This window comes from Equus asinus, chromosome 15 (genome assembly GCF_041296235.1).
Source record: "Equus asinus isolate D_3611 breed Donkey chromosome 15, EquAss-T2T_v2, whole genome shotgun sequence".
NCBI lineage: Eukaryota > Metazoa > Chordata > Mammalia > Perissodactyla > Equidae > Equus > Equus asinus.
Genome location: NC_091804.1, coordinates 38,357,480 through 38,373,468, shown reverse-complemented (window position 1 = coordinate 38,373,468; position 15,989 = coordinate 38,357,480). Strand labels below are relative to the sequence as shown.

At 50.1% G+C, this 15,989-nt stretch overlaps 2 long non-coding RNA genes across 2 annotated transcripts; one reads left to right on the top strand and one right to left on the bottom strand.

The window, feature by feature from the left end:
* Positions 1-424: 424 nt before the first annotated feature.
* LOC139040332 (uncharacterized) lies at positions 425-5,005 on the bottom strand. Its single transcript, XR_011494662.1, has 4 exons — positions 4,796-5,005; positions 4,582-4,675; positions 1,679-1,734; positions 425-1,230 (listed from the first exon to the last, which is right to left on the bottom strand). It is a non-coding gene; the product is annotated as an uncharacterized lncRNA (long non-coding RNA).
* A 22-nt stretch (positions 5,006-5,027) lies between these two features.
* LOC139040333 (uncharacterized) lies at positions 5,028-11,406 on the top strand. Its single transcript, XR_011494663.1, has 3 exons — positions 5,028-5,533; positions 9,042-9,354; positions 9,832-11,406. It is a non-coding gene; the product is annotated as an uncharacterized lncRNA (long non-coding RNA).
* Positions 11,407-15,989: the final 4,583 nt, after the last annotated feature.

Sequence of the window (15,989 nt, the reverse complement as noted above, 5' to 3'; positions counted from 1 at the left end):
AACAGAGCCCTGGGTGGCTGACCCTCCCAATTTTAAATCTTATTACAGACAAACAAGACACTTCTGGGAGCCAGACAGGATTCCTGGGCAACTTCTGAAGTCCAACCCCCTCACTTGGTAAGATGAGGAAACTGAGGCCCAAGGAGATAGAGTGAATTGTCCAAGGTCACCCAAAGACAATATGAGAACTCCAACTCTATTTCTCTCAACGTCCTTTCATTGAGATGCTGTTCTGGGGCCAAAGGGCAACACTAAAGTCTCAGATGGCTTCTCTTAGGGTCACAGAGGCCTGCCTCAGACTGTTAATGTCCAGAGGGAATTGGATGGGGCCCCAGGACTGCTGGGGGTCCTTCCTGTCATTAAATGAGACCTCCTTTCTGGGCCCCAGAGAAGAGGCAGGGGCATCTTTTCCTTTTTTTGTTTTCAATTTTTAATCGTGGCAAAATACACCTAATATCTTAACCATTGTTAAGTGCACAGTTTGGTGCTATTAAATACATTCATTTTGCTGTGCAACCATCCCCACCATCCGTCTCCAGAACTCTTTTCAGCTGGCAAAACTGGAACTCCGTGCCCATGAAATAATAACTCCCACTCCCCTCTCTCCCCAGCCGCTGGCAGCCACCCTTCAACTTTCTGTCTCTGTGCATTTGGCTGCTCGAGGGGCCTCACATAAGTGGAATCATACAGTATTGATCCTTTTGAGACTGGCTTGTTTCACTCAGCATAATGTCCTCAAGGTTCATTCACATTGTAGCTTGTGTCAGAATTTCCTTCCTTTTTAAGGCTGAATGATATTCTGTCGTATGCTTATACCACGTTGTATTTATCCACTCATCAGTCGATGGGCACCTGGGTTGCTTCTACCTTTTGGCCGTTGTGAACAGCGCTGCTGTGAACAAGGGTGTATAAATAACTGGTTGAGCCCCTGCTTTCACTTCTTTGGGGTGTATACCCACAGCGGAATTGCTGGATTATACGGTAATTCCATTTTTTAATTTTTAGGGGAAATGTCATACTGTTTTCCAGTGGCTGCACCATTACATTCCCAGCAACAGAGCACAGAGGTCCCAGTTTCTCCACATCCTCCCCAATACTTGTTATTTTCTGGTTTTCTGACAGCAGCCGTCCTAATGGGGGTGAAGCGGGCATCTTGGTTTCTGTCTGGAAGGTCCTCCTGAAGGGTGGCTCCGGAACAGGCCCGCAGGAGGGCCTTCCAGGGGGTGTCTCCTGGGAAGGGGGGAGGGGTGTTAGGTGACCAGCTTTGTAGTTGTTTTGATCCAGCTGGCCCCCTGAAATCCGTGATAATCACCAAGTTTTCCGAGAATCTCTTTCTTCCTGTCTGACATAGGTGCTTTTGTGAGTGAGACTGTAAAGTACTCAGTACCATACACAGCATACAGTGAGCGCTCAATAAATCTGAACTATTGTTATTAATATTAAGAAGACTTGAGGTTGCCAGAGTCGGGGGTGGGAAATGGGTGAAGGAGGTCAAAAGGTACAAACTTCCAGATATAAAATAATTAAGTCCCGGGGGTGTAATAGATAGCGTGGTGACTGTAGTTAATAATGCTATATCGTGTATTGGAAAGATGCTAAGAGAGGAGATGCTAAAAGTTCTGATCACAAGAAAAAAAATTTGTAACTATGCATGGTGACGGAAGCTAACTAGACTTACCGTGGCGATCGTTTCTCAAGATTTACAAATATCGAATCGTTGTGTTGTACCTGAAACTAATGAAATATGTCAATTACATCTCAATTAAAAAGAACGACTACAGCTGCGTACGTCAAAGAACGATGACACCAAGGAAGGGTTCTGGAGGTCTGATGGCCCCTTCCTGTCCAGGGTCTCCTAGAGGCTGTCCCTGCTACTTGGCTATTTTTGGCCTGCGTCATTCTGGGATCCTGTCTGCCACCTCCTAACACCAGGAGTGAGGCCAGAGGAGACAGCTCTGGTCCCTGGGAGCCTGTCCCCCTCACCAGGTCCGGCCTGTGTTCCCTCTGCCTTTCCACCTAGCTTGCAGGCAGTTCACTCCTGAAGCTCTTCTCTGCTCTCTCTCTTCTTCCCTACCCCCATTCCAACTCCTGCTGCTCCAGGGGAGGAGGGAGACGCAAATTCCTCCACTGGTGTGAGGCTCCCAGAGTGTGAACTTGAGAAACCAGAGGTGAAGGTCTGCCTGTGTGTGAGAGAAAGGCGGCTGATGCTGCGTGAGCTCGTGGGAATCAGGGCCGAGCGGGCAAGATGGTACCAGAGGTCCATGCAGAGAGGACACCAGGAACTTCCTGGGTCGGCTGAGGAAGCCCCAGGGTGTGCAGAGGGCCAGAGGGACTCGTGAAAGAGCGAGCCTCGGTTCCGAAGAAGGAGATATGGGTTTTAAGGCCCCGCTCCAGCAAGGCCCTGCCCCACCTCTCTGGTCTTATCTCCCCTTCTCTCCCTGTGGCCTTTCCTTCCTGTTCCTGCAACACCACGCTTGTCCCCTGGCCTGGAGCCCTCTTCTGCCTGGCTCTGGACGTGGCTGGTTACTTCTCAAGCTATGGGCTCCACGCACATGTCACCTCCCCTGGGCCCTTCTCTGACCACAGTGAATTGGTCCTACCAGTCCCTCTGTGGATTCCACCCGGAGCTCTTGGAATTCTCTGAAATGACCTTGTTCATTACGTTATTTTCTGGGTGGCCTGCTCCCTGCCATTTTCCCAGTCCATTGTCATGGCTATCTGTTGACCGAAAAAATAACTCTGCTGTACGGCCTCACGTGAGCTATTTCCCTACTCTGGGCCTCAGTTTCCTCATCTGTGGAAAGGGGACAAAGAGCCCAGAATCTTCTCTGACTCTTGCTCAGCACGGACTACAAGGATCTAAGAAAATTAGGGGGATGTTTTGAAAAGCACAAATGAGAAGTCACTTGCTGAGAGCAAAGAGACCAGCCTGTGGGAGAAACTGCTCATTTAACACATCTTGTTTGCTTTGCAAAGTGTGACTTCCCCCAGCCAACTCCTCAGCAAATAGTCTCACCTCCTTCTCTGAGGAAGTAACGACTTCTTAAGGCGATAAGAATATTGATTTTGTTTACTCTCATCTTTGCCTGAGAGGGAGATGGTTCAATATTAGTTACTCTTGAGCCGAATCCTGCAATTTGGGGCTCTGGCAGGAACTTGCTATGTGGCCTTGGGCAGGTCTCCTTCCCTCTCTGGGCCCTACTTTTTCCATCCCTCAAATGAGAGAGTGGAAATATTTGAACTTGGACTCTCCTGGTGCTGGTATTTAGGATAACACAGCCTTGCCAGGAGGGAGGAGAAACCACGTTGTCCCAAAGTGCCCCTGGCATGGGCCTTGTCCAGCGTGTCCATTAATAACACTTAATCGGTCCCTGCTCTCCCTCTCAAAGCACTTTCCCCTCCATTATCTCCTAGCAGGCTCCGGGATGGAGGTGGGGCAGCAAGCTGCTGTCTTCATCCCAGTTTGGCAGAGAAGAACGGAGGAGAGAAGCAAGACTTACCTGCCTGCCTGAACAATTTCCTACCATTCTCTCCCTCATTCTGCCTCAGGGCCTTTGTACATGCCATTCACCTCACCCTGAAATATTCTTTCCCCCGGCTACCCTCACTTCATTAGCTCTCCACTCAAATGTTTCCAAGAAGCTTTCTCTGATCACCTTGTTCAAAATAACAGCCCCCTACTCCCATCTCTCTCCATGCCCTTACTCTGTTTTATTTTTCTTCATGGCGTTTCTTGACATTTGGCATGAGATGATCTCTTCACTTGTTCATTGTCTGTTTCCTCCTCTAGAATGTCAGCTCCATGAGATGGGGATTTTTGTCTGTCTTGTTCAGTGCCATCTTCCCAGTCCCCAGCAGGGGCCTCGAATAGTGTAAATGCTTACTAAATAACTGTTGAATTGAATTAACCTTCCAGGGACACAGAAATGGAAGTGACCTGGAAAGACAAATTTCATCTGTGCCTCTGCCACCAGGCTGGAGGTAGGGCCCCGTGTGGGTTTCTCTTTTGTGAGACTCTCTCAGCAGAAATCAAGATTCTTGGTGTCTTTAAAAGAAAGAGTGCTTTTAATCGTGACCAAGATCTGCACGTTTTCTATACTAGCCCTATCTGACTTTCTAACAGGGGTTGACAGAAACAGGAAAAAGGGCAAGATATTTAGGTTACATGTTGCAGATGAGCGATATGCGCAAACTGCTAAAAAGAGAGATTTGACTCCTTCTTGCTCAGGACTGGGATTTTCTGAACCTCGTTCAATAGTCCTGGGTGATGACGGGTGTGATAATCAGATTAACAGTGATGGTCTTCACGGGAGTCAACAGGGCTTTCAACACCTCATTAGTGAGCCTCAAAACAGCCCTGAAAGGAGGGTACTGCTAGGATGATCCTCGCTTTACAGGTGGGGAAACTGAGGCTCTGTAACTCGAAGCATGGGGTCAATATGCCCACGGTCAGACCGCCAGATGCCAACGTAAGTGACCTCTGGAAAACTCCTTCACGGAAGGAAAGGTTCAGGGTTGGGGCGCTGGGTCAGACTGCCTGTCTCTGAATCCAGGCTCTGTGACCTTGGGTAAATTAATTACCTGCGCTGTGCCTCAGTCTTCTCATCCGGAAGATGGGGATGAGGATGATGATGCTCGTGTCAATGAAGATTCACTGAGTTTCATCTGCGAGATGCTTAGGACAGAGAGTGGCACATGGTAAGCGCTCAGTATTTGTTATTTTTATTATCATCCCCTTGTACACTTTTTTTCTCTTTCTGTCTCATATACATGGCACACACACATGCACACATACCCGGTGGGCTTCCTGGAGGAGAAGTTCTGCTAGAAAGCCAGGCAGCCAGCTGAGTTCCAGACTAGAGGCAGGCTTAGATCTCCTCCTCTGGCAGGACATTTCCCACTGAGGGGAGTGACAGCCTCTTACAGCCTTTCCCACCCTTCTCCAACCACCACACTCACATCAGCCCCATGCACAGGTCATGTGCCTGTCCCTCGGCCTGCGTGTGACTCAGCCTGGCAGCTGGACCAGACGGTGGGAGGAGAGTTGGAGGTTAGCACTGCCAGGGGTTGCTTGGAGCAGCTGCCTGACTGCAAAGGTCAAGGTATTGAGTTTCCACCTTGCGTGGTGCCCTGGGAGGTGTGCACGAGACCCTGTGGAGACCAGGCTGGGAGCCCCTTGCTCAGCAGCGAGGTCCACGTGTACACTGGACAGTCTGTGATGCATTTCCTACCACCCAAGGTCTACAGGGCAGCCGGGGTTGTTTAGATCATCCTCATGAAATGGGGCTCATTGAGGCTGAATGTCTTGCTCTATGTAACTCGTCTGGTGGAACCGGGATGCAACCGAGGTTTGCGGAGTTTAAACCCAGCATGCTTGCCAACACACCATGCGGACCGTCCTCGAAGCTGTATGCCAATGTGTGTGTGTGTGTCTACATATGGATACGGTGTACTGAGGTAGGAGGTGACCCAGCCTGGAGCATGCAGCTCAGCTTTTCTGTCTAAATCCATGTCTGAGCATTAGAAGCATGTGGTGAGTCTTTTTATTTATGCATCATTATAATTTAAATTTTTAATTTATTTTTTGAACAGGTGTTAAAGTCACATAGTTCAAAATTCAAATGGGTATGGCAAAATGTCACCTGCCTCTCCATCCACTCACTTCCCCTCTCTAGAGGCACTCAGTTCTCAGTTTCTCCTGCCAGGCTATTCTGTGCTTCTGCAATTCAATATGAACGTAAGCATTCCCCCCAACACCCTTTATAAAAATAGTTGCCCACTCCACTCACCGTTATGCTCCTTGCTTCTTTTGTTTAATAATATGTCCTGGAGAGAATTCCATACCAGTACATAACGAGCTGCCTTGATATTTTCAAAGCTGTGTAGTGGTCTGTGGCAGACGTGCACCTATTTGACTGGTCCCCTGTTGATGAACACTTAGGTTATTTCCAATGTTGCAATGACACACTATGGTACAGTGAGTCATCCTGTATGTAATCTCTGGGCATGTTTGTGGGGAGAGGTAGAGCCTGGCTACTCAAAATGTCCCAGGACTAGCAGCTGGGCATCAAACGGGAGCTTCGTTAGAAGCACAGCATCAGAGGCCCCACCCCAGACCTCCTGGATCAGGAACTGCATTTTAAAAAGATGCCCAGGGGATTGGCATGCGCATTAAAGTTTAAGGAGCGCTGGTCTGGAAGATGGATTCCCAGAAGTAGAACTGCTGGGTCAAGAGATCGGTGCATTTATAATTTTGACAGGTACAGCCGAATTCGCGTCTGCAGAGCTTGATTCGACACACCTTCCCACCTGCAATGCATAAGCATTTGGGGAGAATCTTGGGGGAAAAAATTTACATCCGGTGCCAAAAACTACGGAGGGCGGGATTCCAGGGTCTGAGGGGTGCCTGGAGTCTGCGTCTCATACACTCCCCGGGTGATTCTGATTTCAGCCAGGTTTGGGAACAACTATCCTCAATACATCCCTAGCATTTGACTCTAGAGTCTTCTTTGGGGCTCCTGGTGGTGTGGCTGTGACGATCTTTAACTCTCCATCCAGGGACAGCTAACTCAAACACCCACACGGGCCAGAGAGATAGTCCTTGTGACTGAAGTGGACTGCGTTACCTTTATACTGATACCAAAGTTAAAAAAAAAACAAAACAAAACAGATGCAAGCCAAGTAAAACACATTTTGGCTGAAATTGGGTCCACAGTCCACGAGTGTGTGACCTTTGGTGCTCTCATGATGCCTTTTTTTAAAAAAAAAATCTGTTTTGGCAAATAATCTCATTCTGCCTGGTGAGGACCCAGGTGTGCTCCCTCTGCTCAGTGCTGGGGATCTTAGGGACCAAGACTCCCACTTTACAGATGAGAAAACTGAGCCTGGAGTGGAGACGGGGTGGCCCTGGGTTTCGCAGGAAAGTTTAAAATAAATCAATATTTATTGACTGTCAGGCCATGTACTCAGTGCTGGGCGATTTGAGCCTGCGCTCTGGCATCCAGGGCCTTGAGGAGGCAGGGACAAATACACAGAAAACAAATCATGGCCAGCGGGAGTCAGCGTTCAATAACATGAGTTGGTTCTCGGTGCCGACGTGGGTCCGAGGAATGAGCGAAGTTTTCACAGAGGAGTTAAAGCTGAGAAAGACGTTGGTGGGTTTTGGTTTCTGTTCATCTCAAGACGGGATTTAGACCGAGGTTGGCAAATGTTTCCCGTAAGAGGCCAGAGATATGTGAGACCCTGCAGGCAAGGCGGTCCCTGTCACGACTGCTCAGCTCTGCCCTTGGACAGCTAAGGCAGCCCCAGACAACAGGTAAACGACGGGTGTGGCCGTGCGCCAGTGCAACTTTATTTATGGACACTGAAATTTGAATTTCATATAATTTTCACATGTCATGAAATACTCTTCTCTTGATTTTTTCCCCCCAGCCATTTAAAAATGTGAACACCATTCTTAGCTCACAAGCTGTACAGAGACAGGCGGCAGGCCAGATCTGGCTGGCGGCCGGAGTGTGCCGACCCCTGATTTAGAAGACGAAGAGGAGTTTACCAGGCAGACGGGAGAAGGGTGTTCCAGGCGGAGGGTGGCAGGTGCAGGGACAGGGAGGTGGCGGGGAAGAAACGACAACAGAAAAGTTAGGATCAAAATGTGGGGCTCTGGGCTCCCAACACAGTGCTCGCTCACCGGCCCAGAGGACGAAGGTGCAGATGAGTGAATCGGGCTGGGTGGGGACTGTGGGAAGCAGGAGAGGGGGTGGCCCCTGGCTATCTAGCTCCTATCCAGTGCTGCAAAATTCTTCTGATTGTTCAAGAGGAGCTGGAAATGTACTCGTGCAAATGTTTTCTGAGTACTTACTGTGTGCAGGGTCTGTTCCAGGCACTGGAGGGTCTATGGAGGTCAAAACAGACTGAAGACACTGCTTGCAAACTAATGGGAGACAGACCTGAACAAAATAAATAGACTATGTAGCATGCTAGACGGTGACCAGTGCCGTGGAGAAACAACGCAGGGCAGGGTCGAGCGTCAGGAGCAGGGTGAACTCCTGGATGGGGCATCAGGGAAACCTCAGTGAGAAGCGGGCATCTGAGTGAGGGCTGGAAAGAGTCACAGAATGAGCTGTGGGGGACCCTTTCCCCAGGAGAACAGCAGGCCACGCAGAGGGAGAGCCGTTCAATGCAAAGGTCCCAAGGAGGGAGCCTGCTTAGGATGTTCTAGAAACAGCGAGGGGCCCGTGTAGCTGGAGCAGAGGGAGTAAGCAGAAGGCGCTGAGAGTGAAAAGGTAATGAGGGCAGACCGTGTGGGACTTTGTGGGCCACTGTGAGGACTTTGGCTTTTGCTCTGAGTAGATGGGAGCCATGGAGGGTTCTGAGCAGGGGAGGGAAAGGATCTGACTGCGGTCCTCACAGGATCCCTCTGGTTGCGTGTGGAGAATGGACGGTTGGTGGGTGAGAGAGGAGGGGGAGAACTCACCCCGCTCTGGGCATCTGCATTTTGAAGGTGGAGCCATATAATTTGCTGATGTTTAGGATGTGGGATGTGAGAAATTCAGATCTCACTGTGAAAACTTCCTGTATGGAATCGATGCCAACCAGGTCGAATTTTAAACATGTCCCTGGGAGCCGTCAAAGCTCCTGCAGGCTGTCAGTTTGCCGCCTTTCTGCTAACCAGGCCTCTCCCCCTTGGTTTAACTCTTTCATTGCCATTTTACCTTTCTCCTCTTCCTGTGTCCTTTTCCAGATAGATGGGAATCCAGCCTTGATTAAGGGTGGGGCTGTGCTCTTGATTTCTTGGTATCTCACGATGAAATGAGAGAGTGTGGGCCACCAAGGACGCTTTTCCCTCGCCCGGTTAACTGTTCAGCAGAAATTTGCGGAGCATCTAATCGCGGCACGAACTTCCAGAGAGAGCCAGGCCCTGAACGTCGCCACCCTGGCTCCGTCCCTCTCAGACCCTGCAGTCACGCCTCTAGAAGTAATTTTCCCCCAAACCTGCTCAGAGCTGCTCTCCTGAAAAAGGAAACATTTTTCTCCCCTTCCAGGGACAGCCCCGTCCGGCCAGATTTCTCAGAAGAGTATTGGGCTCCTGACCCACTCCTCGCCCGCCTGGGTGCAGGCCTGTCCGGCCCCTCTGAGGCTGGCTTCCGCCCAGCATCCCTCCCCAAGGTCACCGGTGACCCCGCTGCCGAGCCCCAGCAGTCTCTTCTGGTCTTCACTGCATCACCTCTGGGGCTTTTGTGGCAGCTCTTGCAGCCCTTGCTTCTGGAAACTGCTTGGTTCCTGTAAAGCTGCTCCTCCGTGGGTCCCCTCCCTCCCGGACCTCGGCTTCTCCTGGTCTCTCCTCCCTCCTCCACAGTAAGTGCCCTATGTCAGTGGATGGAAAGGCAACACCAACGGGGCCAGGAAGGCAAACAAAATGATGGAAGTGGCTGACTGCGCGCTTTAGACACAAACACACGTTGGTTGTTACATAGTAACAGTAGATGACACCTGGGGACTATTTAACAAGTGCCCACGGCTGCTGTGAGCACTTTACCATGTGTTACTTCTCATAACAATGCTTTGAGGTGGCTACTATTATTACTGCCATTTTCCAGATAGGAAGCCAGGCGCAGAGAGGTTGAGTAACTTGCCTGAGGTCATACAGCTTGACGTGGCAGAGCCCCAGTTTGAACCCAGGGCCTCTGGCTCCAGAGTGTGTGAGCAGGATGCCCCTTCGCCCCAACCTAGACGCTCCCTTCTCCTCACCACGCCCATTTTGCCAAATCATAGGCATTTACCAGTAATTTTTCCCCAGTGTCTTAAGCAGACAATATGTTAATCTCCTTGCAGGATCTGGTGGTAGAAATCCTGCCCCTTTGGATGATTCGCTAAAATTTGCAGTGTATGGACCCTCTGACGCAGCCATTTCCTCCTGGGTTACTGTTGTAGAGAAACACTGTGTCCAAGGGGACAAGCAGGATGTTCGTGACAGCAGTGCTCCTAATAATGGAAAATCGGAAGCAACCTGAGGGTCCACCCACAGAGGAATGAAAAAGAAATCTTGCCTATTTCTATCACAGATTACGTGCAGCAGGGTCAAGAAGGAAATAGATCTGTTAGTGGCGACTAGTGGCGACATGGAAAGACCTGTGACTTACGTTACAGAGGGGAAGAAAGCAAGTTGCAGAGTGATACCCACGCTATTCCTGCATTCCACAGATATTTTTGGGGCTTCTGCTCCACGACTGACACTGTTCTAGACACTGGGAATACAGCAGTGAACAAAACGCGCTCCCTACCCTGGCTGAGCTGACGTCCCACCAGGGGGAGGGCAGAGGCAGGAATAAATGGTGGTAAGTACAATGAAGAGAGACAGAAAGGGGGATGGTTTCCCATTTCTGTAAAAAGAATCACCACAAAATAATACTATGTGTTTTCTATGGGTATTTATTTATGTATATAAATGCACTAAAAAAGGTCTGCAAGGAAGCACCCCAAACTGCTGACAGTCTGTTCTGCGGGAGCAGTGGGTGCTGGGTGGCTGTCCAAAGGCACTTCAGCTTTACGGGAGGATATACCCATGTATTTCTTGTGTAATGAAAAATTAATGATAGTAAGCAACTGGAAGCCTCCGACAGTGCTGCTGGAAATATAAAATGGTACAACCACTTCGGAAAACTGTTGGTAATTTCTTATGAAAGCTGAACACGTGACTCGGCAATCCTACTCCTAAGTATTTGCTTAAGAAAAATGAAAACCTGTGTCCACACGCAGACTGGCCCACCAATGTTTACAGTGGCGTCATTCATACGGGTCCCAAAGTGGAGCCAACCTGAAAGACCATCACGGGATGCTGGGTGAACACAGAGTACATCCTTGCCCTAGAGCGCTACTCAGCAATGAAAAGGAGCAGGCCACTGAGACGTGGATGAACCTGAAAGCATCACACTGAGTGAAGGAAGCCAGGCGGCAAAGTGCACACACCATACGACTCCAATTACATGACAGACAAAACGAATCTGCGCTGATGGAAATCAGAAGGACGGCTGCCTGTGGGGGTCATGGGCGGACTGGAAGCGGACCTGAGGGAACCTTCCGGGATGATGGGAACGATCTCGATTTTCGTTGGAGGGGTGTACACAGAGTGCAGGCATTTGTCAAGATTCATTGAATCATACGCCTCAGATCCGTGCCTTTCAGTGTAAGTAATTTTACCTTGATAATAATAATAAAATAACCACCAAAGACGGGGAGGAATGCTCTGACCTGCTAGGAGTGTTCATTTCTAAATCGTGGAAAGGTAGGTGATTTTCATTTTCTTCTATATGCTCACCTGGGTTGTTTGAAGGCTTCAGCAATGCACATGTATTCCTTTTGTGATCAGAAGAAAAAAATGTAAAAGATCTTATGGCCTATACATCTATGAAAAAAAGAACATATGTCTCTTTTGTGCATCTTTTATTTGTTCAGTCATTTTGAGGGGGTATTTTTTTTTAAAGGAGGAAAGGCAGAGGGAGGGAGGGTAAGAAAAGGAATCCTCTCAGCCCTTTTATTTTATTTTCAACAAATATTAAATGGGAAGCAGCAATACTCAGTACGGACTACTGTGGAAAATGAAAATAACTCAGGGCAACAGATTCTGCAATCAAGAAGCTGTCAATTGGGATGAGCACTGAGGACTCCTCTCAGCCCTTTGATAGCTTGAAAAGGCCCCCTCCTCCAGGAAGCCCTCCTTGGTTTCCCCCTCAAACCTCCACCCCCACCCCAGGGCAGGGTGCTTCCCTTTTCTCCGACTCCCCAGAGCCCAGCACGGTGCTTTGCACGAGGTGAGTTCTCTGTCCACACTCTGTGCACTTAATTTTTTAGAAAGCCCCGGAGCAGGCCCCAGGCGTGGGTAGGTCCCTAGGTTTTCACACTTTCACCCCACACTGAACCCATCCCGGGCTGATGAGGAACCGAGAGGGTGACCTCCCCGCCCCTGGCGGTGGGAACAGCTACCGAGGGGACTCCCAGGGGCTTTGTGCAAACTCCTGCCTCCCCTGGAAAGGTCAGACCGTCCTCCTCCGGCCTCCCGCTCCCCCTTTGCTGGTTTTCCGGGCGTAGAGCGAGATGCGCGGGCGGCCGGGGCTGCAGCCCGGGGAGACCGCAGCGTCCGGCGCACTTGTCGCCCTGCTGGTCCCCGGGGAGCTCGGGCGGCGGGGCGGCGGGGCTGGGACGGAGGGCGTCCGCCGGCGCAACCTCTGGCCGCGGAGCGCGGGGCCACGCGCATTGTTTTCTGTCTCCAGCCGCACAATGGAAGTTTTGCTGCGGCTCAGGGAGCGTCTGCAAAGTGCTCTCCGCCGAGAGCGAGGCGCGTGGCCCCGGCGTTTCCCCGGCTTTGATCTTCGGCGGCGGGCGAGGCGGTGGGGGGCGGGGCGCGCCCGAGGGCGGAGGCCGGTGCGGCGGGATAACGCGGAGGGGGCGCCTCCATCCCTAAGGTGGGCAGGGAGGCCACCGAGCCGGTGACCCGGCCTCCAGCCAGAGCCCTGCTGAGATGCCGCTGGAGAAGCGGATCAGAAGGCACGGCCAGGACTCGTTCACACCACCCGCAAGTTCTTCCTTTGCCATCTCGAAGTTATATTCCAGATCCGCGCCCTTCTCCGTCTCCAGCACTGCCAGTCTGGACCCAGCCGAGCTCCCCGCTGCCCCATCCACCACAGCCTCTAGCTATAGTCTCCCTGTTTCCTATTGTCCCGGCTCTGATGTACTCTCCGTGTGACCCTGGGCAAGTTACTTCACCTCTCTGTGCCTCCGATTATGGTGGCACCATAATCGTTCTCGAGGTCATGAGGATTTAATGGGAAATAACACCTCCTATTTCTAATGAGAACATAGAAAGTGCCTGGCACACAGTATGTATCGTAAAAGGGTTAGTCATGAGCATTTTTATTGTTACAGTCCATTCTCCAACCAACAGCGTGACCATTTAAAAACCTGAATCAGGTCAAACGGCAGGCGTCCTTGTTATAATCCCTCCCCTGGTTGCCCACTGTGCTTTGCAAAAACTCAGGTATCTGCTGTCTCCTGACTTGACCATTCCAAGTTCATCTCCTGCACTTTTCTCATTGCTCATCCCTGCCCCCTCACTGGCCTGTTTGCTGCTCTCGGAATGTTCCAAGTTGGGTCCAGCCTCAGGGCCTTTGCACTTGCCATTTTTTCTGCCTAGAAGCTCTTCTCACACTTTGCAGAGCTGGTTCTGACTCAGTATTCAGATCTCAGCTCAGCTACCACCTCCCTAAGAGAGTCTTTGTGAACCCCCCTATCTAGGTACGTGCCTTCGGGTATTTCTCTATGAAAACACTTTGCTTATTTCTTAGCTGTCATTGGTTATGAGCTTATATGTTTGTTTAAAATCTCTCTTCCCCCAACTAGAAGAGAGGCCTCACAAGGGATTGAACTTTGTCTTATTCTCTGTTTTTCCCCGTACATCTAGCATAATGCTTAGCACACAGTAGGCGCTCAGTGAATACAAGTTTGTTAAATAAATGAAGGCAGGAGGAAAGGAGTCTAGGATTACTGATGGGCGAGACTGTGGATGGTGATGCCGTCCATCTGGTGGAGTGGTGGAGAAGGTCTCTTGGGGAACATGGCAGATAATTGGTTCAAGTTGGGACATGTTTCTGAGGTGCCTGTAGGACTGCTTGGCGAGATGTCCACTATGCACCCACATGGGTCTGCAGTGACCTGAGGAAGAAGGCCATGGCCAGACCTATGTTTCCAGGAGTTTCACCATACATAGGGTGTAACCATCAGGATGATTTTTTCTACAAGTAAATAAAGATCCAACTCAATGTGGTTTAAACAAAGTGTCCCGAGGCAGGGCAGTCCCAAGGTTGGTTAATTCAGTGGCTTGACAACAGCATCAAGGATCCAGGTTCCTTCTATCCGCCATGATGGCACAGTCTCTCTTCATGGGTCTACTATGGCTGCCATGGCTCCAGACATCAAGTCTTCATGCCACAGTCAGAAGAACAGTCCGACCTTTCCTGTGTCCTGTTTTAAGAGGGAGGAAAACTTGAAGCCCCCAAGAGACTTCCATCAAGTTTGTTGGCTAAAAATGTGTCTTATGCCTGTTGCCCGTGATTTGCAAAGGCTTAAGATTGACCCACTGCGGGTAGGAAGGTGTTCATTCTCTGCACAAGCATATGGCAGCCAAACTTGGAGTTTTGATAGGGAGAGGGGGACATGGTTGTTGAGTTTGCAACCAATAGTATCTTCAGTGGGCGTAGAAGATAAAGTCTGAGCATCCTCCTATCACCAGAGACAGCCAGTAGGAAGCGGCAGTGCACGAGAAGGAGGGCGGAGGGAGGGCACATCCAGCGTTTACTGCGAAGAAGATATTTTAGGAAGGACAGAGATGTCACTATGCTGAGTGCTACTAAATCATTGAGTACAATACGGATGGAGAAATAGCTACTAGCCCAGGGCTTGGAGGACCACATTGGTGACCGTGATGACAGCAGTTTCAGTGGAATTATGGATGGCCCTGGAATCCACACCTGCATCTCCCAACTCCACCCCTCAGACGCTAGAAGCCTGGTGTCATATCGCAGAGGTCTTTCCATGCCAGATTATAATCATGTCGTTGAGCAGTAGGGAGCCACTGGAGGTGTTTGAGCAAGGGAATAACTTGATCGTAGCTGCCCTTTCTGGAGGTTCACCTGAAAGGGTGGTGCAGGACGGAACGGAGGCCCGTGAAACTGGAGGCAGGATAAGCCTCCCCAGTCCTCTGTTTTTGGCTGCCCAGCACCCATTCCCCTTCTTCTAGTGCTATGGCCCCAGCTCACCTTTGGAAACATCCTCTCCCCATTTTCAGTCCACAAGGTTTGGGTGGGACTTACCCTCCCATCCTCTGTAGTGGAGGACACATGAACCAGGCCTGGCTGTTCAGAGTCAGTGACTGGACATATGACCCAATCCTGGCTAATCAGACAGGCTTACAGGCTGGACTTTTGGGAAAGAGGTAGTCTCTTTCTTTTAGTACCTGGATCCAGCTGTGCCTGAAGCTAGTGTAAACTTTTTACTTACATGAGCCATTACATTCCTTGTTTTGCTTGAATTGGTTTGAGCTGGATTTCTGCTACTTGCATCTTAGGAAACCTTGAATAATACAGTAACTAGGGGATTTGAGAGATGAGAGTTCTGGATATGGACAAAGGGAGAGTCAAGGTTGACCTTGGAGGTCTCTTCCTGGGAGGATGGTATAGGCAAGTATGGGAAACAATTCACTCATTCGTTCATTATCCATCACACGTTTGTTGAGTACCTACACCGTCCCAGGCTCTGTTCCAGACCCGGGGGATACAGCAGTGAGCAAAACAGACAAAAACCCTTCCCTACATTGAACATACAGTCTAGTGGCTCCGGAAACGTGAGCTCCATTTATTCCATTATCATGATTATCAGCTTCATCCCCATTCATAGATCCGGAAGCTGAGGCCGGAGAGATGAAGTCACGCAGCCAGTGAGGGGCCCAGAGGAGATCTGACTTCATCTCTTCATAATTTCCACATCAGCTCTGTGCTGGAGCGAAAGAACACACCCACGTGGGAATGACTTCACGCTCCAGAAAGAACGCTACAAATTGGTTGAGAGGCGTAGAAGAGGAATTTTCCTCCTAAAGGCTGCAGGAATCCACTGGCGGGATAGAAACGTGATTAGAAGACGGTGAGATTTGATTCACAAATCATAATGGTTTTGAGCTGGAAGAAGGTCTTTGAGCTCAGACTAATCAAGAGGGCTTTCTGGAGGGAGGGGTGCTCGCGGCGGAGTCTTAGCAGAAGGGAACGGTACTGAGAGGAGAACGTGTAGGTCTGTGGCGCCCTAATGACGCCACGCACCACATCCTCAATCAGACGCTGAATCAATTATTATTTTTCTTTCCCTTGTTGGATGCTGATGAGCATGGGGAAAGGAGTCCTGGTTAGTGTGACTTGACAGCTTTTGTTGTTGCTGCTGAAACCATTAGC